We start from the raw sequence: 25,813 nt of genomic DNA, 5'->3' as shown, positions 1-25,813 counted from the left end.
ATCAGGTTTGTTGTACTGAGGCCCCAGTCAACTAAATCAACTTCAGGAAAAACCAAGAACCTTGGGTCTTACTACACACATTCTGGATGCACTGGGAAACGTGTATAATTGATATATTTTTCCCTTTAGTGTTTGGGCTGAAACATTACATAACCTTCCAAAATATTATTTTCCCAACACAAATCTCCCAATCCAGGAAAAAGCTGCCTGGAAATAAATCCAATAAAAACAACATATTAGTGAAGAGCCTAAATATACACAATGCTGGGGAAGTACTGGGAGGTGCAGCACCCTGAATAAACAGAGGAGTAATAGGATACAGCCCATGATATCCAAATTATTAGCACCCATAGTCTCCTCTATATCAAGTCCTACATTTCCCAGCATTCTCAGCCAGCAGCATGGACTACTATTGCGACTTTGCTCAGCTGAGGCAGGCTATATGGCAGCTCCTACGCAAATGCACAGTTCATTTAGAAACAAAGATCTGGCACAGGCGAGTAACATATAAACGTTGAGGGTGTAACAAGCCTACTTTATATACATTACATCAATCAGTTTTATGGTGCTAAAAAGGAAAAGAGAACACTGAAAAGTTCTGTCTTTGCAGCGTGCAGCAAACCACAGCCATTCAGTGACAGGGCAGAATGGAATGTACAAAGACAGTACAATTAACCCTTCCAATGCCGGAGTGTCGTTAGCCTGGCCTCACGCACTCACCAATGACATCAGCTCCATAAGCTTTAAAAGAGGAAACGATACAGTAATTATCCTGTGTCAATGCAAAGCCGACTAATTGCAAGGGGGGAGGCTTAAAGTGATACCGTCATGGAAAAAAATGTTTTTTTCAAAAAGAATCAGTTAAAAGTGCTGCTCCAACAGAATTCTGCACTGAGGACCGTTTCTCAAAAGAGCAAACACATTTTTTTAAATTTAATTTTGAAATCTGACATGGGCGAGACATATTGTCAGTTTCTCAGCTGCCCCCGGTCATGTGACTTATGCTCTTCAGTCACTCTTTACTGCAAGTTGGAGTGATATCAACCCCTCCCTTTCCCCGCCCCAGCAGCCAAACAACAGAACAACGGGAAGGTAACCAGATAACAGCTCCCTAACACAAGATAACAGCTGCCTGGTAGATCTAAGAACAACACTCAATAGTAAAATCCAGGTCCCACTGAGACACATTCAGTTACATTGAGTAGGAGAAACAACAGCCTGCCAGAAAGCAGTTCCATCCTAAAGTGCTGGCTCTTTCTGAAAGCACATGACCAGGCAAAATGACCTGAGATGGAGCCTACACACCAATATTACAACTAAAATAAAAATAAATTTGTTGGTTAAGGAATTACATTTTAAAAATCATGACAAAGCCTCAGTTACATTTTACTGCAGGTTCAGTTTATGGCCTGCCTACAACTCCCAGCATCCCCTGCTAGCCTAAGGCTGGGAAGGTTCATTCAAACAGAAACTTTTGGAATTGCTGCAGAACATCTTGCTTAACACTTTGCTTCTTCCCCTACTGACAAACAAGCAGCCGTGTCGTCCAAGATAAACAAGAACCAGGGGGAAGCGGGAGCCGCGACGGTGGGGAAAGACAAATTTAAATAAGTCCCCCCACTGCGTCCTCTGCCCCACACCTACACCAACATCTGAGTAAATACCTTCAGTCACTCTTTCCATTTTCCCCGTGCAATTACTCCTACTGTTAAACAAATTGTCCCTGAGCTACAATAGCAAACACCACTTTCTGCCTTCCCCAACTGCAATTCAAATGCGCCTGGGTTTTTCTTTTTTTAATATATTGTTATTTTCTTGGCTCCGGCGGCACTTGAACTTCCCATAAGCTCCCAGTTTGATCCCGCTCTGCCCATTGTGCCGGGGGAATGGGAAATCTGGGCTATTTAAGTGCAACGGGAGGCAGAGAAAGAAAGTTCTCCCCACCGCACAGCTCGCCGGCTCCTTCCATTAAATCAGCCCGACTGTTTCACTTCTACAAAAGCTACAAGTGCTGAACGCTTCATTACTTTGCCTTTCTTTAGCTGCTTATTGGGGGAAAACTCCCAGCTTCTCTGAAACTATTTCTTTTCTTTATTTTTTTTTTTTACAGGAGTTTAAACACCTGGATTTACAGAAACCATAATTATTATCCTTAAACGGTGCTGTCCCTGCGCTTAAAGAATGTGTAAAACGCGGCGTCGCCTAAATGTCCCGAAAGGCACAGACTTTGTCTTCGAAATTCAAGGACTTCCATGTTACATATAAACGTGTCAGAGCTGTATAAATACCAGGAAATAAATCCACACGGATTCTGCATGATGTGAAACACAATGACATGTAACATTTACAGTAACAGGAGGAAACCGTGTAGATCCCACAGACGCACTATACAGATATATGTATCACAGCCTATGAGCGTGAGCCAGTTCAATAAATGCAATAATACAGATTTTACATTCACGTGTGCACAAAACACGCAAATTACACACACAAACCTGGAAGTACAGTCGCACAAAGCAGAGAATACACAAGATATGTAGACTGTGAGTGACAAGGAGTTCCTATAGTTTGGTTAAAGTTCCCATTTTAAGTATGTTACCAGCGTTGCCTATATATCTATATATGACCCAATATATACACACACACATATATATATGTATATGAGGACCGAAACTTTGGACTTCTGTACAATTTTTTAAAAATAAAAGGGCAAAGATTTTTTTAAGGGTGTGCCAGATTTATGTATGTGTATATGTGTGTATAGATGAGAGAGAGAGAGAGAGAGAGAGAGAGAGAGAGAGAGAGAGAGAGAGAGAGAGAGAGAGATATAGATAGTAAAAAAGAAAGAGAGAGAGAGAGAGAAAGAAAGAAAGAAAGAAAGAAAGAAAGAAAGAAAGAAAGAAAGAAAGAAAGAAAGAAAGAAAGAAAGAAAGAAAGAAAGAAAGAAAGATCGAGATAGGTAGATAGAGCGAGAGAGAGAGAGAGAGGTACAGATAAAGAAAGAGAGAGAGAGATAACGATAAAGAAAGAGAGAGAGATAGATAGATATAAACATACGGGTATGGGATCCATTATCCAGACACCGGTTATCCAGAAAGCTCCAAATTACAGAAAGGCCATCTCCAATAGACTCCATTTTATGCAAATAATATAAATTTTAAAAAAAAATGATTACCCTTTTCTCTGTAATAATAAAACAGTAGCTTGTACTTGATCCCAACTAAGATACAATTAATCCTTATTGGAAGCAAAACCAGCCTATTGGGTTTATTTCATGTTTAATTGATTTTCTAGTAGATTTAAGGTATGAAGATCCAAATTACGGAAAGATCCCTTATATGGAAAGCCCCAGGCTCCCAGCATTCTGGATAACAGGGCCTGTTATCCAGAATGCTCTGGATCTGGGGTTTTCCGGATACCAGATCTTTCTGTAATTTGGATCTTCATACCTTAAGTCTAGTAAAAAATTAATTAAACCCAATAGGCTGGTTTATAGTGTAGAGATTATAGACTATAGAGAGAGAGAGAGAGAGAGAGAGAGAGAGAGAGAGAGAGAGGAAAGTAAAGGCAGCAGGTTACAAGCCCCAGTTTAACCCTACACTGCCGGGATGTGACAGAACAGATGAAAGTTCTGACATGACAAGAGACAGGGCTCCAGCGCTGCAGGGGTTAATGAGGAGTTGTAGTCGGTCGCACAGAAGCAGCAGCAGCACATGTTGTATCACGTACATGTTGTAGCAGCACATGTCTGACTCGCAGTTAATAGGGAAGAGAAGCAGCACTTACCCAAACAACAAGACTCAGGGTAGAACACACAGATCTGGGAAGGTGTGAGCGGCCCGAGTCGGTGCGTAACGTTGGCTGAGCGACTGGGAGCGATTGTTGGCGAGTGTGTGGGGGCAGAGAGGGGCCGAAGGAGAGAGGAGTCCCGCTGTACTGCCGCTAGTCGCTGTGTGTCTGTGCGAGTGAGAGGAGCGGGGGCTGGAGAGAAGAATAAACAGGAAGTGCTGAGCAGCTGGAGACGCCGCTCTGAAGTGAAAACACTCGGGAACATTGGCCCTTTGTAGAGACAAGTACAGGGAACAGTAGCGACTGACAAACCATTCCGACTTGCGACTCCCCCGTGTGTGACTGAGTGTGTGTGTGTGACTGAGTGTGTGTGTGTATATATGTGTGTGTGTGTGTGTCAGCTACAGAGAGACAAGGCCTGAGAACTACCCCTCCCAGCATGCTAGGCACCACACACACAGCAACACGTGTTCTGGGCCACACGTGGTCACCTAGTACAGGAGAGATGATAGGTTGTGAGTTGTAGTTCAGCACCACCACAATGGCCCATCAGTTCCCAATGTCTGCCCCACAAAACCTTAGGCTGAAGGTCTCCTCACTCTTTAACCTCTCTATTCTCCTAGTCTCTTTTCTCTACTTGCCATTCTCTATTGTCCCATTATTTAGCCTGTGTGTTCCATAAAGAAATAGGGAACGACCATGTAATAGACCAAATGGTTTAGAAGCAAGAGGTCACTGACCCCTGGGCCCACCCGGAGTTTTCCTGGTCTCCCATTGGCCAGTCGGACCGTCTGCACCTGTCACATACACTTTGCATTGGGTCCTGTGAATAAACTGCTTTTGAAGTGGACGGGATTTGAACCAACCAGTAGCCTGGAACTGGCACTGACACCTTTTTATTGTTTCATTGGTCGGCACCAGGCCCGGACTGGCAATCTGTGGGTTGTGGCAAATGCCAGAGGGGCTGCTGTAAGGTCCCATAGAAAGTCAGTATTTAGTGGGGCTGATGGGCCTCTGTGTACTTGAAATTCCAGGGCCTGTTTTAATTCTCAGTCCGGACCTGGTCGGCACTGAGTGATAACAAGCACATGAGCCGCAGGTGGCGCAGCAGCATAAGTTTTTTTTAAGGGGAGCCCGATCGGGGGGAGTATGGCTGGGCCAGTGGGGGCCCATGAGGGCCGGTGCCCACCGGATTTTTTCCAGGTGTCCCGGCGGCCCAGTCCGACTGGCCACAGGTATTGGCTACAGTGGAGACACCTGTCCAGGGACCGTTTGTTTTGGGGCCACAGGGCCCCTCTAGTATAATAAACATTGCTCCTGGCTACTTCTTAAGTGTCAGGGCACACAGGCAGATTCGGGGAGATTAGTTGCCCTGAAGAAGAGGAGATTTGTCACCGGGCAACTAATCTCCCCGAATCTGCCTGTGTGCCCTGACCCTAAGGCAATGGAACACCAGGAAAATGCTCCAGAGAAAACTTCAAGCGATTTTGGGAGACTGAAGCGACACATGGGTTTTTAGCCACATTATTTCCTATGGGAAAGCTTTTACAGGAGATTAGTCACCCTCAGAAGCAGAGATTTATCTCTGGCTATTAGTCTCCTAGTGTGCCATTGCACTTATGGAGTCATTTATATCTGTGCCCATTAGTGATTGTGCACGTCAGGAAAAACTCAACCCACAAAACCCTAACCTGCAGAATGTTGCCATTGTAGGACCCGCACCCAACCCATAACCGGTAATTTTGCTCTGTATGCTACTCCTGTGCTCCTCCGGTTTCAAGACTCCTTCTTTACATGGAAAGTGGAAGCCATGGGGTCAAAATCTGCCCAAAATCTGTTTTATTTCCCCTGTCCTTGCCTTAAGGTCAGGGCACACAGGCAGATTTAGGGAGATTAGTCGCCCGGCAACAAATCTCCTGTTCTTTGGGGCGACTAATCTCCCCTGCCTTCCCGCCAGCTAAAATGTAAATTGCAGACGAGATGGCACTCGGAGCACTTCGTTTTCCATAGGTGCCTGAAGTTTCTTCGTGAGGCAATTTCGGACGACTTTTGAAAACGAATCTGAGTGCCATCCCGCCAGCAATTTACATTTTAGCTGGCGGGAAGGCAGGGGAGATTAGTCACCCTGAAGAAGAGGAGATTTGTCACCGGGTGACTAATCTCACGAATCTGCCCGTGTGGTGCTTCCTGTCATATGGGGTGTCTGGGGTCCACACTTCCCCCCGGGACAAAACTACAAACCCCTCTGACCCCCACCCACCCCACAACCCCCCTCTGTACACATTGTAACATGTGACTGATATCTGTGTAACTGGTTTCTCTATTGGCTTCCATCATAAGGGCCTCAAGCAACATGGCAGCTCCAATGAAAGTTAAAGAGTAAGGGAAATAAACATGTGATAAGCCTATAGAAAAATACATGTTGCAATTGGCACCGGCTCTGCACTTATGTCACATACTGAAATCCCAGGGCTGAAGTCATGGCAATGGGACATGCGCCAGTATTACATCTCCAGCTGGCTCTGTATAATGTGAGTGGGCACGCAGGGTGCAGGCATTTCATTCTCACTGTTTGATCAGTATATGTGGGTCCATAATAGGGCCAGTAAACAAGCTGGCAGTTAGAGGGTCTCCATTTACTTACAATAATAATTGCATTTATCTGATTACTGCATGCACTTGTACAGCCCTAGCAGAATAGAATAGGAGCAAACCAACAATTAGTGATGCTGTCCCTGAACTCTAACACCCAGTGGGCAAACCAGTTTGTTGCTAATGTTACTACTGAAATCAGTAACTGTTTATCCCTTCCATTCTCCGGTTCTGACTTTTGAAATGTTGCAGAGGTTAAGGGTAAGGCCAGACGAGGAGATTCGGGGAGGTTTTGTCGCCTGGCGACTAATCGGCACGTCTTTTGCGCGACTATCTCCCCGAACTGTCTCAGCGTTTTTTCCCCATAGGCTACAGCGCAAAATCGCCTGCGCTAATGCACAAGCGGCGATGCGTTTTCTATAGTCGCCCGAAGTTGCCTCACTGGCAACTTCGGGCGACTTTACACTTTATAACCAGCGACATATGTAATTCATTTATACTGGGAACTTGTTTAGGGCTCTTACACACGGGCGGTTTTTCCTGCGCTCCAATGCGTTGCGCTTTCTTCCGTTCAGCCGCAGTTGAGTAGACGCATTAAATTATTGTGAAGGGGGCTGTACTCACACAGATGCATGTATGCGCCAAACGCAGGTGAAATGCAACATGCTGCTTCCCACCTGCATTTGGCGCTTACATGCATCTGTGTGAGTACAGCCCCCTTCACAATAATTTAATGTGTCTACTCCCCTGCGGCTGAACGGGAAAAAAAGCGCAACGCAGGGGAGCTCAGGAAAAAACGCCCGTGTGTGAGAGCCCTTAGAGTGACATTTGCTTTCATAAGCCAACATTGTATTTTGGGGTTTACTTCCCCTTTAAAATATGCAGCAATATCTAAGGTTTGGATAGGAGACAATGTTTGGGCGCAACATGGCGTATATAATTGCCAATCACTTGGGGGGGGGGGTTAATACTTAGCTAAACAACTCATTGAGTGAATGTTTAGAAAGGCCCCAGGTTTTTTGGGGGGTTTTTTTCCGCTCTCCCTTTTTCATTTGTGGGATTTTTTTTTTTCTTCCGCAGGAATTCATTTTCCTTTGATCACGCATTCAAATCGACAGTAGCCTGATAGACGTGCCAGCCTTAAAGCAAATCCAGACGCGGAGGATAAGCCCCCCCAGTGGATGACAGTCAGGAGCATGGAGAGTGTATAAAACGAGTGGAGCAGCGTGTCGCCCGGCAGTTACAATACACGAATCAAGAGACGTATTAGGTGGAACTGATCGGACACAAAGACGGTTCAAAAGGCAGATCATACCAACAGACGACTTGGCTAAAAGGGGGGGGGGATTTATTGTAAAAGAAATGGTCCCTTTTTCTGTGGGGGTTGTTTTATTCCTGAGGGTCAAGTGTAGGAAAAACAAATATTAAGGAGGTGATTTATCAAAGCTTAAACCTTAAGGATTTTACAGTTAATTTCTGTCCAGGAATAATTTAGGGAGAGCAAGGATTCAGATAAGTGTTAGTGCACGGCGGTGCTTCTGAGTTGCACTGAGCTCTACCGCAGCAAAGAGCCAGGGCCGCCATCAGGGGGGCACAGGGGGTACTGTTGTAATGGGCCTATTTCGAAATAGCTGGTCCCCCCTTGACTTAGAAACAGCCGAAAAGACCGGAAGTCACTAAAGAATACGAACTTGAAGTCCTGAAGCCACGACTTCAATTTTACTGAACGCCAGTGTATGTGTGTGGTTTTTTGTTTTTTTTAATCCCAATGTATTATTTTAATAATCTATAGGCCCCTGCCACCCATGTTTTTTTAAAAAATATTCATTATGGGAAATGGAGCCTTAACACTTGCTACAGTTCCTCTTTAAAGGAGAACTAAAGCCTAACTAAAGCAGTAGGTAGAAAAGTTGTACATTGTGTTGTGCTTCTGCACCAGCCCAAGGCAACCACAGCCATTTATCAGGAAAAATCTGTGTCTCCAAAGATGCCCCAGTAGCTCCCCATCTTCTTTTCTGCTGATTCACTGCACATTCTCTGTGCTGCTGTCACTTACTGAGCTTAGGGAGCCACTCACAATATACAGTACACATAGAATAGAAATGTCACAATATAAGGCTGATTAGTAATTAATACACATAATTACTACATGGCAGCACAGAAACCAGTGCAATTAGCATCAGAATTTAATAATCAGCAAACCTGTAGCATCAGCTTATATTACAGGGGAAGCTCATTTTCTGCTGGATAATTAGTGATGAGCCCTAAGCTTAGCTTCTCAACAGCCAATCAGAGCCCACTGAGCATGTGAGTGTCACAGACACTTTCCAAGATGGTGACCCCCTGTGACAAGTTTGAAGTCCTGGATCATTGCTGCTATTGACAAGCTGAAACTTTAGGCTGGTGCAATAAATTCAGTATATAAAATATGGCAATTTAGCCACATTCACTTTTAGGGTTTAGTTTTCCTTTAATGTATTGACCTACCTGCTGGGCTCTGCACTTCAACAGCTGAACGTCTGCAGGTGGAGCAAGATATAACTGTTGCCATCTTGTCCTACTATCTGCCCCTATTTCTACTAACTGCCGCTGTTATTAGAACCTCCTATTGTGAGGACTTATCCATAGCATAGGGGGGCAATTCCCACCAAAAACACAATACAGCCAGTCATAATCTCTATTTAACAAAATGCATCTTTATGGTTTGCTCAGAATAATAATAATGCTCATGTAATAAATGTGTTCATTAATACCAGAATTCTCTCTGGGTGCCGCCTCTCCTACACAAATATAGGAACCGACCCTGGGATTCTGGAAATAAACTGCCAGTTTTTTATGTGTTTGCAGAAAGCCGAACCTTATCTCAGTGGCCCTAGAGCTGACCCCTAGTGGTTAAGTGAATATTAAATGGGTTTCAGTACTGAGAGCTCATATGTTTGATATTGTGTTACGTGGATGAGTGAAAAGAGTTTCTTTGCCCTGTGACCTCTCTACATAGGAAGGTTGGCTGCCATTCAGTACTGGGCCTGCAACTGCCACTTGCACCTTCTAATGTCTGGCTTTTTATTTCCAGACTCATCGGCAGTATTGCAATGGGATCACGGCATTGACTACAAACACTGACTGCTTTTAAAAAAATAAAATAATTGGTAGATTTACTTTCAACATTAAAGGGGATATAAACGCAAACATCACATTTTTTCTTAAAGGGGTTGTTCACCTTTGAGTTAACTTTTAGTATGATATAGAGAGTGATATTCTGAGACAATTTGCAATTGCTTTTCATTTTTTATTATTTGTGGTTTTTGAGTTATTTAGCTTTTTTTTCCCCCCAGCAGCTCTTCAATTTGCAGTTTCTGGTTGCTAGGGTCCAATTTACCATTGCAACCATGCATTGATTTGAATAAAAGACTGGGATTCAGAATAGGGGAGGGCCTGAAAAGAGAGATGAGTAATACAAAGTTGCAACAACAATAAATATGTAACCCTACAGAGCATTTGTTTTTAGAAGGGGTCAGTGACCCCCATTTGAAATCTGGAAAGATTCAAAAGAAAAACACAAATAATAAAAAAAAAAACTATATAAATAATGAAGAACAATTAAAAAGTGTCTTAAAATTGGCCATTCTATAACATGCTAAAAGGTGAACCACCCCTTTAATAAAATAAAAGTTTAAAGCAACATTCCAACGGAGATTAATTAAAAATATCCAATTGTTTTAAAGATACGTGGCAATGTAATTGCTATTGAAAGAAGTGTCTGTCTGGCCATTTCCTCTCTTCTTGGCTCTTACTTGAAACAATGTTGCAAAAAGCTCCTCCCACAAAGACGGGTCTGTTCTTCTGTTACATTGTATCAAAACCCACCGGGGCCGGGAATAGAAATGGCCGAACAGACTCTGCTCTCATTGGAAATCATATTTACACATAACTTTAAATCCGTTAAACATTTTAAATAAATGTATATGGAAAGTTGTTCGAAATCACATTTTTCTTTCATCTGGCGCAGTTTTATTTTTGGGTTGACATCCCCTTTAACGGAAAGGATGCCTTGGGCGAGACTCTGTACTTGGAATTGTTTGTTAACAAACAGCAAGAGAACAGGCAGTGGCAGGTTAAAGGGCAGTGGAATTTCAGAGACTAATTCAGCCTGCGGTTCTGTCTGATTAAGGATGCCCTCTGGGACGCAGGAGGAAGATATTTCTTTTTAGCAGGCGAAACTGGCCCTTTTTTGCATACTAAACACTTGCCAGCGGCTGGATTTAGAGCCTTCCCAGGCATTATAAAAGGCAATATAATCAACTCGATTAAGCAAAAAAAAAAAAAAAAATGTCCATTATAAAAGTGGAGGCATGAAATGGAATTCTCTGTATGGCGATAGACATCTATACATATTTTATCAAGGAATAATAATTCCGAGACAGTCGCAGGTAAGACCACGAGCGGAACAGCAGCCTCTCAGCCTTGTTTTAGACTTGACTGTCACGGGAGACCTTGACTGCGGCACAACTGCAGCCTAATTGCTTTAATTGCTAGAAGATGTGCAGGCAGGTGAAACCTGATCTCCAGGCTATTGTATGGGGCCCCGGGAACAACATGGGAATGTTTACACAGTGGTTTGATTTTAATAGACAGTGGAGCTGAGTTTGAGACAGCTAGCAATAACAGAGCAAACGCGTGACCTCCTAATGCAAGCATTCCTATTATATAAAGCAAGGCTAAAAGCACTTTAAAGGCAACAGCCCAAAAGCCAATGTCATTCCCAGCTGGTCCATACTGGAGTCCCTGCAGTCAAAAGACACAACGGCACACGTGTTTGTACATGAAACTCACATGTCACTGCAATGACAGTCTGCCTACCCACCAGTGGTTCAGTCCTATCTCCCCCTTTGTCATCTTAGTCTATGGAAATACCCATGTTGGCCTAGCTTTATATTATCTTTTTCTTTATGAGCAAATATAGAGGCTGTTCCTGCTTGATTGTGCTTTTTTGTTTTAGAACGACACTTTTCTACACTCCTTTATTTGAATACAGTGGGTACTAGTAAAATTTAGGGATGCACAGGGCCGGATTTACATAGCGGACGCCCCTAGGCCCACTGCCATTTGTCGCCCCTGGCCCCTCCCCTTTATTCGTGCGAATTTTCATGGAGATTATATCTCCTGTGCATCCCCAGTGTTTTTGAACCAATGTGGGTGTGGTTGGGCAGCATGCCGCCCCCCTAAAATCCTGCCGCCCTAGGCCCGGGCCTAGGTGGCCTTCCCACAAATCCGGGCCTGGGGATGCACCGAATCCAGGATTCGGCCTTTTTCAGCAGGAATCAGAATCGGCCAAATCCTTCTGCCCGGCCGAACCAAATCCTAATTAGCATATGCAAATTAGGGTCGGGAGGGAAATGACGTGACTTTTAGTCACAAAACAAGGAAGTAAAAAAAAAATTCCCCTTCCCACCCCTAATTTGCATATGAAAATTAGTATTTGGTTCGGTATTCGCAAAGGATTTGGGGGTTCGGCCGAATACAAAATAGTAAAATTAGCTTGCTCAGGACCACAAGAAGAAGCTGCTGGCCGATGCACGTGAAGCAGTTGGATGCCAAGGTTTTAAAGGAGCCACCTACACCCATGCTCGGAGTAAGTTCAGTAAACAAGAACTTCTTACCCTGTTCGGCGCAGAACAGTGAAGTTAAAAGTGAATTCCTTGGTTCTGCCGTCATTGGTTCTACGGAGCAATTGTGGGAGGAAGAGAGTTAATGAAATGAAAAGTCTCAGTTAACGCCTTTGTGCATTGGACTCCTCCTTATCTGTGAGCCTGAGACACAGGTAGGGTTGCCACCTGGCCGGTATTATACCGGCCTGGCCGGTAAAAATTATGGTTGATCCCAATGTTATTAAAAGGGAAAAAAGATAAATATATAGGAAGCCCGGTATTTTTTTCTGGAAAAGGTGGCAACCATAGACACCGGCAATCCTATTAGGCATACCTCCCAACATTTTGGAAGTAAAAAGAGGGACAAAAATTTTTTTTCCGCATGTAGCGCAGCAATTTTTTGACCACACCCCTTTCTGTGGCCACACCCCCTAATTACCATGTTTGTTTTACAAAATTTGGCAGGTTATGAAAGTTTGAAAATATTTCTCCTTATCTAAACTGTTTTTTTGTGTCTCAAAATTGTTACAAAGTATCTTATTTGCACCTGTTAGCTGTTCTGGGCTCTCTGCTAAAAGCCAATTAAGTGAGAAACTTTGTTTCTTTTTCTGGCTGTTCAGTGCATAGAAAAGAGGGACTTTCCAGTACAAATGAGGGACTGCGGGTTGAGCTGTCAAAAGAGGGACTGTCCCTCAGAAAAAGGGACAGTTGGGAGGTATGTCCTAGGGGAAGATGCTGAGCCTATTAACTCCATGTAAATGAACCTTCTCCTGTGATGTCTATCCATAACAGGATTTCTCAGGCACTATTTAAACGTTTTAAACGTTTCATATTGAGACCCCCTTCATTGACATGGCTTCATCAGGAAAAGAGAAAGAGCAACTTTCACCACCTTTGAATTAAATTGAAGCATTTCCCTGCAATAGGCAGACACAGAGAATGTCTTAGGAACTACAGGCACATAAACTTGATATACATAATGTGGATATGGAGGCAGGATATGAGCAGACTAAAACCGCAGAGGGTTCCTTTTCTCTGGTGAAATTCGACAGTTTCCTGACACAGGGCAGTTTATTGTTTGTTAGTTACCATCATTTCAGCTCAGAAGAAGACATGTCAATGGGAAGATTTAGTATAAACAAGACTGTGGGAGGAACAGTGTGTGAGCAGAGAGTAAACATCACCCCCCCCCCCCCCAGGTTCCTTTACAAGTTGTATGTGAGCAGCCGGTGGCTGGTACCAGGAGTTGCCCTGCACGCTGGGGAGGTCAGTGGAGCTATGTGGAGCTTGACAGGTTCAGTTTACAGCAGGTCTCTCTCTTTGTTTGGATACGTTGGCCTTGCTCCCTGCCAGCTTAACAACAGATGGCACTGAGAACTTGTATTAATGCTGAGTGGAGCTGATCTACAAATAATCACAGGAGACAATGTACTGAAACCAATAAGTTGGAAGAAGTAAATAGAAAGAGAGAGGGTTAGTAGGTATATAAAGGCAAGATGGTGGCTGTAGAACTGTGTGTAAGACTTGGAGGCCACAGCGATATGAAGTGCTTGGAGGGGGCATATTGCTGTGAAATGCTTGTAGTTGTTTTTACAGAATTACTGGAGCAGAGCTGAAAGGTTTGTATGAGGAACGGGCGCAGTGAATGAAATCTGACTCTTGTTTATGTGCACAAAGAATTTCCAGGTGCTGAATAAGCTTCAAAAACAAACAAAAGGCCAACAGCCGAGCTCAGCAACTTCATAGCCTTTATTTTAATGATTTGGCCGAACTGGTCCCGAAAAGCAAACCCCAAAAGGGACCTTATTTACCCGGGAAAGGGTCGAAGTTTCTGGGGAGTTTGGTGACAAGTTGTTAAAGGGATCCTGTCATGGGAAAACATGTTTTTTTCAAAACACATCAGTTAATAGTGCTGCTCCAGCAGAATTCTGCACTGAAATCCATTTCTCAAAAGAGCAAACAGATTTTTTTATATTCAATTTTGAAATCTGACATAGGGCTAGACATATTGTCAGTTTCCCAACTGCCCCCAGTCATGTGACTTGTGCCTGCACTTTAGGAGAGAAATGCTTTCTGGCAGGCTGTTCTTTTTCCTTCTCAATGTAACTGAATGTGTCTCAGTGGGACCTGGGTTTTTACTATTGAGTGTTGTTCTTAGATCTACCAGGCAGCTGTTATCTTGTGTTAGGGAGCTGCTATCTGGTTACCTTCCCATTGTTCTTTTGTTTGGCTGCTGGGGGGGAAAGGGAGGGGGGTGATATCACTCAAACTTGCAGTACAGCAGTAAAGAGTGACTGAAGTGTATCAGAGCACAAGTCACATGACTTGGGGCAGCTGGGAAATTGACAATATGTCTAGCCCCATGTCAGATTTCAAAATTGAATATAAAAAAATCTGTTAGCTCTTTTGAGAAACAGATTTCAGTGCAGAATTCTGCTGGAGCAGCACTATTAACTGATGCGTTTTGAAAAAAAATTTTTTTCCCATGACAGTATCCCTTTAAGATTATAATTCCGTCTAAACTGTAAATAGAGTTGCCACCTTTTCTAAAAAATTTTACTGACTGGTGGGGGGGGGGAAAGGGGCGGTCTGTGAGACAAAGGGGGGAGGAGCCACACACAGTGATGCAAAAGGGGCGGAGCAACACACATGATGGCCAGAAGTCTGAAAAAAAAAGGTAAGTTATGGGTGAATTGGGGGCAGGCCAAGGGCTTTTTTTTAAGGGTATTAGAAATTATCAGCAACTACATTGCTGGTAAATTTGTAATACCGGCCCCGGCCTTGGCAGGTGTCGGCTAGGCAAGTAAAACGCCGGGTGGCACCCTATATGTAAATGTGCGCGAGGCCTAACACTTGATAAAGGGCCTTGAGCCCGAAACATGTCGTGGCAATAAAGCACAATTAGCAGCAAGCACTGCATTCTTGGCTGTTTCTCTCAGTAACTCCAATTTCAATTGATTTACTCTACACCTGAGGTGGGGGTGTACACTGAGATAGAAGAAGCCTATTAAACCACTCTCCCAGAGCGCAGTCACTTCTATAGTGAGGCCTTAGTCACATTACTGTATATGGCAGAAACCAGCAGGGCTGAAACTAGGGTTGCCCTACCGGCCGGTGATGTAAGTGGTTGGGGCGGGCCAGAGAGGGGTGGGCTTGTGATGTCTTGGGGATGGGGTTGTGACGTTTTGGGGGCAGATTCACAAAGTTTCGATTCCGGTTTGGCCAGCGCTTGGATTAGGTGAGTAGGGGAGATGAGACAGGTCGGGCCAGGGGCGGAACAATAGGGATTACAAATTTAATGGCTAAAACATTGATGGTAAATATACCGGCCCGGTCTTGTCTTATATTTCACCAAATACTGGCCAGGTGGCAACCCTAGCTGGAACTAGGGGTAGGCAGAGGAAGCACATAACTAGGGTGCAAAGCTTGGGGGGGCAGGCACTTACCTTCTCTGTCACCTACTCCTAGTCCAAGCCCATGTCCCCATACTCACCTGTGCTGTTCCCATCCCTCAGGGTAAAGTGTGCAGACGAGTGCCTATTTGCACATGTGCGTTGCTCTCATTCTTGCACTCTCTAGATATTTTGGGGGCCTGAAAAGTAATTTTCTGTGGGGCCCAGTAATATCTTGTTACGCCACTGCCTCTACTGCTCTTGTAACTGGGTCCCCAGGGGAAGGGTGGAACTATTGGAACAGAACACACGACAGGATAAATGTAGGGCCAGTTTCATGTATAATGCCCTCAGAACACATAGCAGGATAAGTGCCTGTTCCATGTATTATACTGAAATAGAAAGAATTTTTAAGTGCTTCAGAATAACAATGTAACAGGCTCACCAGGTTGATCGTGTGGTCCAGGTGCACCAGCCCCAGACCCCCAGCTTTAGGGAGCACCAAACGGAAACACAGCAAAAAGACAGGGCTATCCAGCACTCCGCAGGGCCAAAAGTATGAAAAAAGTTTTATTAGCCAAAGTTAAAAGTATAAGTGCATCTCCATAGGCCCAAAATCGTAAGGAAACTTCGGGCGACTTCAGAAAACGAATCGCTCCGAGTGCCATTCCTCCGGCGATTTACATTTTAGCTGGTGGGAAGGCAGGGGAGGCAGTTCAGGGAGATTAGTCGTGGGGCCATTAATCTCCCCGAATCTGCCTGTGTGCCCTGACCCTTAGAAGTCTGCAGTAGTGATGAGCGTATCTGACCATTTTTGCTTCGCCGAAAATTTGCAGACATGCATTGAAGTCTATAATTGACTACATGTTTTTGTCGTGCAAAAAATCTTTTGACGCACAACAATTTTTTTCACCCATTGGAGTAATTTTTACTGCAAAACTTGGCTAAAAATGTTACTCATCACTAGTCTGCAGCTGTCAAATCTCCTGTCTGGCCTGTCCCCAGTGCTGGTAGTAGGAGTGGATGGCTGCAAGCAGGATTGGTAGGGGGGTAATACTAACAAGTACTGGATGGGTGGGGGGTGGTTTGATGCTGGCCGGCTGGCCTACGGCGCAAGCTGTAAATCCAGTCCTAGGTCCCAAATAGGATTGCCACCTGGCTGGTATTTTACCGTCCTGGCCGGTAAAAATTATGGTTGATCCCAATGTTATTAATAGGGAAAAAAGATAAATATGTAGGAAGGCCGGTATTTTTTTCCAGAAAAGGTGACAACCCTAGTCCCAAATAGCAGCAGCTGTATGTAGGAAGAGGTGCCACACAAACTTCTACAGTAAAGGCAGCCATACACTGAGAGATCCGCTCGTTTGGCGACTTTTTCCGATATGCCCACCTTGAGGTGGGCAATATCGGGCTGATCCGATTGTGGGCCCCAATGATCGGATCCTAACGAATGGGAACGGGCGGTCGGATCGCGGGACCGCATCAACGAACAGATGCGGCCACGATCCAAAAGGATTTTTAGTCCCATCCGATTGACTTCTGGCCGACTTTCGGCCAGATCTTGATCGGGGAAGCCCGTCGGGGGCCCCTATACACGGGCTAATAAGATGCCGACTCGGTCTGTCTGCAGCTTTTATCGGCCCGTGTATGGCCACATTAAGCCTTGAGAGGACCCCTAAAGTACAGCTCCTTCCTCAGAATGAGCAAACCAATCAACCAAACCACTGATCCATTGTTGAACAATACATTAGTAAGATCTGGATGCATCTGTGGCCGGCTTCAACGTGCTTCTTCCACCTCAGCAGCAGAGTAAGTGGGCTTAGATGGTCTCTACAAGAAAGACTCAATTGGTTCACTTATTATCCTAGGACTCAATCCAATCGCTGTACGGCACAAGCCACAGGCACCGCACAGCAGCCACTTCAAGTGAATCCCCCCCAGTGATTCCCGGCACATTAAATGAAATTACCAAAGAAATGAACAAATTCTGTGCGCGCAAACAGATCCTCAGCGCCCCTCTTTCCTGTTATTGAAAGAAAATTGTGTTTATTGCTCCGGCAGCACAGTGTAAACTCATAAACGTCAACAGAGACTACAAGGAAAACTGTCAACTAAATATTGTTTCCTGCGCGAGCCGTTCTTCCGAGTCAATTACGCCTTTCAACTTCTTGGGCATTGTATGATAAACTGGCAGTAAAAATCATTCGCATTAATATACCATGGTGCCTGGGCCTGCAAAAGGTAATTAAAGAAGTAAATGACTCATAAGAATAGACATATTAGCCGCAAAATGAAAGGCAACTCAGCTGCCACATGAAAATATGTACCATTAAGATACTGCATTTTCATATTTCTGTAATCAGCTCCACTAGACTAATGCTTATTTAATCCAGCACTCTGCCAAGTCCATCAACAACTGTTTTTTGCTGTTTTATCCATGACTGAACATTATGTGCGCAGGTTTGGAATAAATACAGTAATAAGGTTTCATCCCCCCACCCCTGCACACTCAATGGCTTCAAACGCTTTAGATACAATTTCAACCTTGGGATTAAAAGAGGAAAAGCCGATTGGTTTCTCGGAAGGGTTAAACGGCAGCAGAATCGTTGCTTATTTTATGGAATTGTCATGTAGTGAATGTTGTGTATATTACACATCTATACAGGGGTGCTTTATCCAGAAAGCTCTGAATTACGGGAAGGCCGTCTCCCATAGACTCAGTTTTAATGAAATATTTTTAAAAGAGATTTCCTTTTTCTCTGTAATAAAACAACAGTTGCTTGTACTTGATCCCAACTAAGATATAATTAATCCTTATTGGAAGCAAAACCCGCCTATTGGGGTTATTTAATGTTTACATGATTTTCTAGTAGACTTAAGGTATGAAGATCCAAATTACAGAAAGATCCGTTATGAGAAAAACCCCAGGTCCCGACCATTCTGGATAAGAGGTCCCATACCTCTATGGGATCTGTTATCCAGTAAGCTCCAAATTACAGAAAGGCCATGACCCATAGACTCCACGTTAATGAAATAATTAAACATTTTTCTCTATAATAATAAAACAGTAGCTTGTACTTGATCCCAACCAAGATATAATTAATCCTTATTGGAGGCAATCCTATTGGCTTAAATTTGTTTTTAAATGATTTATTAGTAGAAGATATTACAGAAAGACCTGAGAATTCTGTATAACAGATCCTTTACCTGTATAAAGGCTAGGCAGAAGCCGGGCAGAAGGATTCGGCCGAATCCTGCTGAAAAAGACTAAATCCTGAACCGAATCCGGTTCGGGATTCGGTCTTTTTCTGCAGGATTCGGCCGAATCCTTCTGCCAGGCCATGACGAATCCAGAATCCTATCTGCATATGCGAGTTAGGGGCGATTAGGGGTCGGGGAGGGAAATTGCCTGACTTTAGGTCACAAAACAAGGAAGTAAAACATGTTTTCGCCTTCCCAGTCCTAATTTGCATATATTAGGATTCGGTTCGGTATTCGGCCGAATCTTTCACGAAGGATTCGGGGATTAGGCCAATTCCAAAATAGTGGATTTGGAGCATACCTAGTAGAGTGTGTAAGCAGAGTCGGACTTGGCTGGTGGGACACCAGGAAAAAAACGGCTGGGCCCTGCCAACCCAGACCCACTCAATAATTCAGAAACCCTGGGTACTGCCCACTAAACCTTCCCACAAAAAAAAAAATAAGGTTCACGTGGGGCTGGAGCCCAGGAAGGAGGAAGGGAGTTGCGGCTGGGGTGGGAGGCAGCAGCCCCAGTGAGCCCCGGACCCCCAAGTCCAATGCTGCGTCTAAGGATCCAGTTTTACCACCTTGGTAGTATGGAATATTTTCCAACCATTGTTGTTGAAGTCATATATCCTCAGTAGACTGATCTATAAATTTGTCTCCTCGTGGGCAGGGCAATGTCTTGTGCCAGGGAGTGGGACAGTTACTTTGGAGGATTAAATATATCTACAGTATGTGTCTATATACACATTGTTACTTTACCAACAGAATCTCCATTTATTTATCAATTTAACAACCTACACACGGTGATGTAATCTACATTGTATACCTCACACCAGTGATGTCATGAGGGTGGGATTAAGGTGCCAATTTTCACTCACTACTGACTATTTCAGTTGGTTTGGGGAACTGTTAGTGATGTCTTGATAAAGGTCCTCAGTGCAGGTCCAAAACGCCGACTTACACCATTAAAGTTTTGCAAAGTACCCGCACTCTTCCTCCCACGACTTATACTGGGTGCTCCGGTCAAGTCTAATGTACAGCCTTCAAAGTGGACCAGCGCTCCAGAGATTTTTTCAATCAAATATTTTATTTAAGCATCACTCGTGTATCCAACGTTTCGGCCCACATTGGGCCCTTTATCATATATACACAAACACGAAAAAAAAAAAGTCTATATAGTGCAGGACCATAAGGTCTACAGTTAGCCCCCAAAAAATATTTTAAATACACTTTTTATAGACCCGCGCCATCCCACCGATGACATCACAAAAGGGGTGGGGCAAGCAGGCGCGCGGCTATAAAACCGGAAATTGGAAGCCGGCAGTGTAAGGTGGCGGGTGGGGACAGCAGGAAGAAGAGCTCGCCCCGCAAATGGGTGTCTGAGGTCCGCCCGAACCCGACCCACCCCCGCAGGTATCAGGCCGGCCCACACATCACTACTGCCGTACCCCCTTGTGCCACAAAACCCCATTCCACGGAGCAGGGCCTGTGACCTACAAATGAAATCACTTACAGTGGGACTGTTTTATGGAGCTCTATCCCAGATCTCAATCTAATTGACCATCAAACTGGGCTTGCCGATATATCTAGGAAAGAAATTAAACTTTCTCCTCATATCCCACCCAAACTGGCCTTCAGGCTGAGCTCTCCTGTCCCATGCCCCCCCCCAACTTTGGGAACAACATCCACAAATGAAGCACTTTGTGCAGATTAAAAGGATCAGTCATAGCTCGCTTCTGTCTTTCAGCTGGAAGTGACAAGGAAGCAGCATTGACTACAGTGATTTTTGTCCCAGATTTTTAGATGTTCCGGGTCAGGTTTCGCGACTTTGATCCATTAAAATTATCTCACCGGCACTCTGAGCCCACCGTTGGGTCCCCTCTTTGTGTAATTGCTTTAAACAAACAATTAACAGTCGCTCTGCTAATGGCGGCACCCTTTGGCAAGGTCAGGCACTATCACAGGAAAGGATATTCTATCAGGATCATAGTGCCTTGGCGTCTGCGAGTCTTAAGACATTGCTCCTTGCTGCTTCTCCCTTATCCCATCACCAGTGAAATCCATACATTATTTATTTATTCAGCTTTGCTGAAGTCAGTCTCACAATTAACCCGTATCATCACCAAAAGGTGGTTGTCTCCTCCAGATGAGGAAAAGGAGCCCTTAGTCTTGCCTTGAAGGTGCTCCTAGAGTAAATCAGTCTGTGCCCATCCCTTGGACAGAATACCCTTGTGCAACATTCTTCTGACTAGACATCACAGCATATTCCAACATAATCCTTTACAGAAGAATATAAATATTCCTTTACAGAAGAAATCAAGCCTCCCGGGGACTGTCCTTAAATCATACTGAAATATGGCTGCCGTCCCTAGGAAAACCCTTTAAGTGCCTGGGTGAATAGCAGTGAAATAACCACAACGCAACAAAGGCACATTAAAGTCAGGTAGACGGTGCTAATTCATGGGCGATTAGTCAGGGGTCCATTGCAGTGGGTGCTGATCGCTATCAACCAAGCACCATGTGGTATAATTTTAAGAATTTGAGATGCTGCTCCCCCTTTTTTTTTTTTTTTTTAAGAATGGATTCCAATGTGGTTTTATCTCTAATTGAGTGAGACGGATTTATAATAGGCATGTACCGAATAAGTATTTGGTTCGGGATTCGGCTGGGATTCTTTTAAAGCAGGAATCGGATTCAGCTGAATCCTTGTGCCTGGCTGAATCCGAATCTGCAAATGCAATTTAGGGGTGATAAGGAAAGCCAAGGTTTTTTCCTTTTTCCCCAAATTTCTTCCAGAAAGCGAATTGCCCGTGTAGGTTGGAGGGGTCGGCAGCTCTCCCAATAAACTGTAGAGAAAAAGTTACCAAACACTAAGGCAGGTGTAGCGGGGAGATCCCCTGCACGTTTATTCAATCACTTGATGTAATGTTTCGGGTGAGTGCCCCTTCGTCAGACTGAATAAACGTGCAGGGGATCTCCCCGCTACACCTGCCTTAGTGTTGGGTACATTTTTCTCTAAGGAAAATCACGTGACTTTTCGTCACAAAACAAGGAAGTCAAGAAAACGTTTTCCACTTTTTCCTTTCACAGACCCTTTTTCAGTATTCAGCTGAATCTTTCACAAAGGATTCGGGGATTCAGCCAAATCCAAAAATAATGGATTCGGTGCATCCCTAATTTCTATTTGTTAATTATATAAATCTCCTCTGAGAAGGTGGGTTTGTATATCCATGAAACTCACTGGGATTCTTTATACAGTCTTGTACCATTTTCGATTACACACTCAACACGGCAAGGGGACCATCAGAGTTTTGATATCTTAGGATTCAACTATTCCCCAACTGGGGACTGTCGTAATAACTTTCTGCTTAAGCTGCCCATAGGACACATGGCAATGCCTGATACACTTATGTTCCTTTCACTAATATGAACCATGTTGGTTTTGCACCTGGGCCTGGATCATTATTCAGTTGGTGCCCATGGGAAGCCCCTAGTAATGTAGGATAAACTGATGTTTGTTAGGTATTAAAACATTTTGTGCTCTTGCCAGTTGTGTAACTAGATGTTACTGGGCCCACAGCAAATACATTTTAGGGTCCCTAAGATATCCAGAGATTGTCCTGCTCATTATTTGGGAGTCATGAGGTCCCCTATACTTCCTGGGCCCCCCTGAAGCCACAGGATCTGCTTCCACTGTCGTTACGCCCCTGGCTCTTGCTTTTTAGGCACCAGATTAAGGCTGTAAATTCTATAGAGATGAGAATCACCGGGGCCCCCTATTAGCATAATCTCTAACTGACAGGTTGGGAAGGGAAAGTCAGGTTGGCAAAACAGTCAGGTTTAGGAACTTCAAGTAACAATTAATTACAAAAACAAAACTGTCAGCGAAAAACTATCAACAAGACCTATAGGCAACTTTTATTGTAAGTTAATATTTTTAAGAGTACATTTTTAGTGCCAGCTATGGTTTTGATGACCTTGTTTACATTCTGCAGAGAAGGATGTTATATATATAAATGATGATGATGATATATATATATATATATATATATATATATTCAATTTGGTGAGCGCACTCTTACTGGAGGTGGGTGCGTTGGTCAAGATTTCTGATACATAGTAGTAAATGGACCCGCACTCCCGAAACGTTGGATATGCATCTGTGAATAAAGTTTATCACTTTTCTTCACGAAAACATTGGAGTGCGGGTCCATTTACTACTATATATATATATATAAGAAGTCTCCCATAGGCTCCATTTTATCCAAATAATCAAAATTTTAAAAAAATGATTACATTTTTCTCTGTAATAATAAAACAGTAGCTTATACTTGATCCCAACTAAGATATAATTAATCCTTATTGGAGGCAAAACCAGCCTATTGGGTTTATTTAATGTTTTAACAGGTCCCATACCTGTGTGTGTGTATATATATACCTGTATATATATAAAATTTCGTAACAGACAGCACCTCATACCAGACAAGCCATGCTATGGCTGCCCCTGTGCACGGATGTAATTAGGTTATAGTCCAATAAAGAATATAACCAGCAACAAGGGTCCCAATAGGGACCGAAACATTGGTGATACATATGTTTTAATACAACTTTTTTCATTTCCAAAGACCCTTGGTGCTGGGTTTTTTTTGATTGGATATATATATATATATATATATATATATATATATATATATATATAATCCCTGTACATAATCAGGCATCACGATAATTATGTATGTATATCTACTCCTGAATATGTGACACTAGGCAGGCCGGCCATGATGTGCAGATCCTCTTCCCTGCAGCTAAGCACAGCTCTGTGGATGGCAGGTGAGAAGACAGAGCTCCAGAGATACAGACCACTTTCTCTGGGAAGGAGCTGAAACTGCTACGTGCAATGGCATTCGCTATTCCCTATTGCAGTATAACACGGAGATGGAAATTTAGTAAAACCCATGGACAATTAAAGAAATTCCAAAGCCCCCCGGGGGATCCTGTTATTTGTGTTCCTGGATTTCTCTGCACCTAATTCTTATTCCCATGTTACTCATATTATTGTACATGCAGAGTCATAGGTAATTTATTCCTTACGTATACAACCAATGCTATATGGGAACTTTCCAAAAACATTGCATTCTCCTTGGTATGAATCAGTCTTACAGGCTCGGTTACGACAGGCAGGGGTGCAAGTGTGGTCCTTTCGAGCATATTTATAATTTCCACTTGGATCTCCTTATACAGGATTGAGAAGCCAATAGAAGACTCAGAGCACCGACAGGTAAAAGAAAGCCCTGTACATAATCAGCCAGCACGATAATTAAAGGGATACTGTCATGGGAAAATATTTTTTTTTCAAAATGAATCAGTTAACAGTGCTGCTCCAGCAGAATTCTGCTCTGAAATCCATTTCTCAAAAGAGCAAACAGATTTTTTTATATTCAATTTTAAAATCTGACATGGGGCTAGACATTTTGTCAATTTCCCAGCTGCCCCCAGTCATGTGACTTGTGCCTTCACTTTAGGAGAGAATTGCTTTCTGGCAGGCTGCTGTTTTTCCTTCTCAATGTAACTGAATGTGTCTCAGTGGGACATGGGTTTTTACTATTGAGTGCTGTTCTTAGATCTACCAGGCAGCTGTTATCTTGTGTTAGGGAGCTGCTATCTGGTTACCTTCCCATTGTTCTTTTGTTTGGCTGCTGGGGGGAAAAAAGGGTGGGGGGTGATATCACTCCAACTTGCAGTACAGCAGTAAAGAGTGATTGAAGTTTATCAGAGCACAAGTCACATGACTTGGGGCAGCTGGGAAATTGACAATATGTCTAGCCCCATGTCAGATTTCAAAATTGAATATAAAAAAATCTGTTTGCTCTTTTGAGAAATGGATTTCTATGCAGAATTCTGCTAGAGCAGCACTATTAACTGATTCATTTTGGAAAAAAAAATTTTTTCCCATGACAGTATCCCTTTAACAGTAATGGTAATAAATAGGATTATGACAACCCATATAACCATTACTGTATCCAAATATTAGTTCTGTGTGCTTTTTTAGACTTTAGAAAATGACTACACAACTAAGGTGGTTTGGTCTCTTCCTTTGTTCAGTTTTCCTATTTCAACAGCTTCACAATTTAAGGGGCAGTATATTTGTTTGAATAAATAGGACTCGTGCTCAACATACATTTTAACAATTGTTTCAATTTAAGAGAAAAAAACGGTCTCTGTTATTTCTTGAGTTAAATGGGGCGAACAGAGACATTGAAACTAGCTTTGGCTTCCAACTTCCTGGTTCTTGCAAGCAATTGTGGGAGGAGAAGGTAGTTCACCAAACAAGCGGATCTCTGCCCGATATGCCCACCTTGAGGTGGGCGATATTGGTCTGATTCGGTCGTGTGCCCTAGAGCCCAACGGTCGGATCATACCAAAGGGTAAACGGGCGGTCGGATTGTGGGACCTCATCAGCAAACAGATTTTTAGTCCTGTCCGATCGGCATCTGCCCGACTTTCGGGCAGATATCGATCTGGGAAGCCTGTCGGAGGGCCACATACACGGGCCAATAAGATGCCGACTTGGCAGCTTTTATCGGCCCGTGTATGGCCACCTTTAGTCAGATCACCAGTGCACAGATGAACCAACTGCTGATTTAGTCAGCCCTCCCTGCAAAATAAAATTTGGGGCCCAACCTTAAACTGTTATCTGCAACCCGCCCCCCTGTGTTTACTTAGGCACCGCCCCCTCCATGTTTGCGCTTACCTCTTCTGTAAGGTAATCACGTCTCTGGAAACTAGCGAGGGAGGAAGGTAGGGGGTTGTTTTTACAGAGCTTAAACTATTTCTCTTAATTCCAGAGAGGGGGATGTAAAAAGTTTAAAAACAAATTAATTATCTGTGAGTACTTTATAAGTAAGAAAATAACGTTTTTTTCCCCCCATGAAATGAATAGGCAGACTATATTATCCGTATCTTATTATTTATCTGAAATATCAAAAAAGGTGAATATAGGTGTACATTGCCCTTTCAAAGAACAATTCAACGAAAAGGGTTTTGGATAGAATCTGCGACAGATTGCTAGAATTTCATATCAGGGCTGCTGCTAAAGACACGATATTGATCAGTTTCTATACCATGAAATAATAAATTATTTACAAG

General features: G+C 43.5%; 1 protein-coding gene across 16 annotated transcripts in view; it reads right to left on the bottom strand.

The window, feature by feature from the left end:
- Positions 1 to 25,813, bottom strand: part of foxp1.L (forkhead box P1 L homeolog) — a 612,880-nt gene that overhangs the window by 160,273 nt on the left and 426,794 nt on the right. The window contains exon 1 of one of the 16 annotated variants that reach the window (XM_018259185.2): positions 3,787 to 4,478. The exons of the other annotated variants lie outside the window; for them this stretch is intronic. The gene's annotated coding sequence lies outside the window, so the exon portion shown is untranslated. Of the gene's footprint in view, positions 1 to 3,786; positions 4,479 to 25,813 lie in introns of those variants that run through there. 16 annotated transcript variants of the gene reach the window in all.

The sequence above is a fragment of the Xenopus laevis genome, chromosome 4L, assembly GCF_017654675.1.
Source record: "Xenopus laevis strain J_2021 chromosome 4L, Xenopus_laevis_v10.1, whole genome shotgun sequence".
NCBI lineage: Eukaryota > Metazoa > Chordata > Amphibia > Anura > Pipidae > Xenopus > Xenopus laevis.
Note: the sequence above shows the minus strand (reverse complement) of the source record. Positions and strands in the feature narration are given on the sequence as shown.